The sequence below is a fragment of the Lycium barbarum genome, chromosome 6 (genome assembly GCF_019175385.1).
Source record: "Lycium barbarum isolate Lr01 chromosome 6, ASM1917538v2, whole genome shotgun sequence".
Taxonomy (NCBI): Eukaryota; Viridiplantae; Streptophyta; class Magnoliopsida; order Solanales; family Solanaceae; genus Lycium; species Lycium barbarum.
In genome coordinates, this window is record NC_083342.1 from 14,391,526 (window position 1) to 14,395,283 (window position 3,758).

At 33.0% G+C, this 3,758-nt stretch overlaps 1 pseudogene; it reads left to right on the forward strand.

The window, feature by feature from the left end:
• Window positions 1–951: 951 nt before the first annotated feature.
• LOC132643843 (WUSCHEL-related homeobox 3-like) lies at window positions 952–2,965 on the forward strand (annotated as a pseudogene).
• The last annotated feature ends 793 nt before the right edge of the window (window positions 2,966–3,758 follow it).

A 3,758-nucleotide genomic window follows, 5' to 3' on the forward strand; every position in this document is an offset into this window, starting at 1 on the left:
TCTGGGGAAAGTCCTATAAAATCACAAAAACCGCAACATCCAAATAGACAAAAAGTATAAAAAAAAGAAACTACAAAACTGCACCTCCAAACGTGAGTTCATTTTAAATCTTTTTTTTCATAGTTTTCGTTAAATCAAAAATCAAAGTTTGTGAAATATTTGAGGGAGACGAAAAGTATTCGCATTTGACAAATTTAAAGGACCAAAACTGCTCAGAAGTATATTTAAGAGAACATTTTGAACGTATCCTCAAATTTGAGAGACCGTTTTCTCATTTTCTTCGAGTTTTTCGCACCATAACTATTGATTGAAATTCTCATTGTTCCCCTTCTTTTCCTGTGCCTCTTCCACTATCTCCTATGTGATGAATTTTCTTTAAAAGATAGTCATCTCCTATGCGATGAATTTATTTTAAAAGAAAGTCCTTTAAGGGAAAGAAAAAAAAAGATTAAGAATACTTGGATAAAATGCACTCTGAATTCTTTTTCGTGAGATAAGAGTTTTACAGTATACTTTATATCTGAACTAAAATTCACACCAAAGTCTAGGCCCCTTTGTTAAAAAGTACAATATGAACATTAAATGAGTCCATATTCTTCATCCTCCCTTAAACAATCACACTGCAAACTGTCAAATTTGTCAAACGATAATTTTTGGTTTTTTCCTATAGGTAGTACGTAACTATAGAGAGGACCAACAGTGAAATTAATGACCCTAACTTTTTTAGTTTCTTTGGTGTAATTGGTGCACATTTTATTCAGTCCCTCAATAAATGATATTATGATTAATTCCAAACAACCCCAATGGACACTCCCTCCATTAGGTATCTTCTCCATCTTCAATTTCTCCCATCAAATTTTCCTCTATATATACCTATTAAAACCTCACTCTCCGTACAGTTTAATCAGTTTATTTTACCCTAACCCCAAGAAAAAAGAGGCCAAAAAAAAAATGTCACTTCTGAAAAGAGAAAAAATGACAAGACCAACAAGGTGGAGTCCAACTCCAGAACAAATTATGTTCTTGGAAGAAATGCATAGGAAAGGTTTAAGGAAAGCAAAGGCTACACAAATACAAAGTATCACTGCCCATTTGTCTTCTTTTGGGAAAATTGAGGGGGAAAATGTGTTTTATTGGATTCAAAACCACAAAGCTAGGAGCAGGCAGAAGCTTAAGAAAAAACTCCTTTCCCAAATGAACCAACAACAAATTTTAGCTCAATATCCCATTGATGCTCATAGCACTACTACTACTAATAATTCCAATAACACAAACACAAATGGCCTCTTTCACTGACCTACGTACTGATCAGAACTCTCAAAAATCTTCATGTGGTGTTAACTAAATATTCCCTTTTACATCTACTGGGCTTCTTCAAGAGGTAGAAAAATACACAAAAATATTACTACTTGTAGTATTATAATTTTTTTGGGTTTCATTCTGCATGAGGAAACTATTTCAGAAGCTAGTCAACTTATCTACTTAGTTTTAGAACTGTATGCTTTTTCATCTTTAGAAAGAAAACAAGAAAGCTTGTCCCCACCCCCACATACACAAAGAAAAAATGCAAAAAAAGTAATACTGCTCCGTCCCTCCGTCCCTTATTACTTGGTCACTTTTCCTTTTGCACACCCGTTAAGAAATCAAAAATAAAAGATGCATTTTACTACTTTACCCCTATCTCTCTCCAATAAATATATTCTAATTAATATTGACTATTTTCAAGAACAGATAATACTAAGGGTAAGATGAGAAATATTTAATTAACTTTATCTTGGTTTTGTATATGAATAAGTAATTTGGACATATATTTTTAATAACATGGCCAAGTAATATGGGATAGAGCGAGTATTTGATTCTGTTAGGAAATACACTTGTCCCTCTTTGATTGTGTAAATTTTTAAATAGGGTTTATGATGTCTTGGTCATTCTATTCAAAGCGTTGAGATTTTAGGCTAGATGGTTAGATTCTTTCATAGAATATTAGAACCAAGTTTTGATAAACTCGTTTTCACAATCATTTCTCTGTAGTTCTCTCTCTGTTAATTATCTCTAGATTCAGCTTTGCGAGTCACTTACTAATCCAGCTCATCGAGCTATTTACTTTGCCCTAGACTTACAATCATTAGCTTGTTGAGCCTACTCTCTTTTCGTATATTCCTATCTCACTCTTTAGCTTGTTGAGTCTGCTCGCTCCTTCTGCTCCAAGCCTTCTCTCTCTCTCCAGCTCGAGGCTTTCTCTCTCCACTTCAAGTCCACTTTTCAATCTTTCAAAAAGAATGTTTCCAATCATGTAACCAATTATAATTGAGTTATACGTACGAGATGATGTTAGAAAGTACTGCAGTCTCTCATTGGTTATGAAAGGGTTTTCAAAGAGGTCATATATATTGTCGTGGGTCTTTTCACTCATTGTTTTATACTACTGTAGTTTGGAATTATATACTCAGATTCTTTTGTAAATTCTGAGAAACCTGCTCAAATTTTTATACAAATGAACATGAGGCTGCTTTGACTTAAAAAACTGAAAACTCTAGCATTCCATCAAATAAAAAAGAGAGGAATTCTTGTATTATTTGCTACGAACCATGCAATATGTGACTTCCATAGTCACTTAGGTACTTCATTGTATTTATACTTTCAAGCTCTTGGTTTTATATCTTATTTGTTCGCTTTATTTATTTTCTTAATTAACACTCTTTTTTGTGTGTTATAGGGTGGAATCAAAGGTGCATCATCTCAAGTAATGACTTACCTATATCCAATGGATCTCTCAAGACCAGCTGAGAATATGGACAATTGCATGATAAGACCATATGGAAAAGATTGGATCGTGATGATGAACATTAGTCCTAATAATTTAGCTTCTTGTGTCAATAGACCCCTCAAAACCCTACCACTTTTTCCCATAACCGATGGCCTCAAGGACCAGACTACATCTCCTACTTTAAGTCTCGGAGTTTAAGTTTTATACATTGTTTGTGTAAATAATTTTTTACACATCAGGTCATTCTAATGATATACAGAGATAACCTTTCATATAATGTGAGATTTGAAATCTTAAAAATAAGATATGTTACGTTACCTGCTATAACAAGTACATGATTTGATGGTATAAAAAACATTCTAAACAGACGGTGTATATTGCTTAAAACTCGTAGTCTATACTAATAGTCACTTTGCATGATCTCCATGCGCAGTATTGTCTTGTCTTTTAGAGTCCTTTGCTTCAAAAAAACGGGGCGTAGGATAGTGCCTGTAGTTTAACTGTTTAGCGTGTACCTTGTAAAGAGTTAAATAATATTGGAGTGTCACTTAAACTGATGGTTTCTGTTAACAGTCTGTAGACTAGTAATAGCGAAATATCTGAATTGTCTAATTCTGTTAACAGTCATTTGCATACTTGCAGTACTTGTCAAAGAAGATCTAAGTAGTGTCTTTTCCTTTCTCTGTAACATTAGCGCGTAGAGTTTTTTGCTCCATGTTGAGTTATACTCCCTCCCTTCTAATTTATGTGAATCTAATTTTTTTTTAGATCCATGCAAAAAAAAAAAAATGATCTCTTTTCATATTTGAAAACAATTTATCTTTATGCAATGATTCATAGCCACACAAAATATATGTGCCTCATTTTACACCACAATTTCAAAAGTCTTTTTTTTTTTTAAACTTCGTGTCCAGTCAAATAAGTCCACATAAATTAAAACAGATGAAGTAATATAATTAAATACTAAAAATAACTTGTGTGTAACTCAACC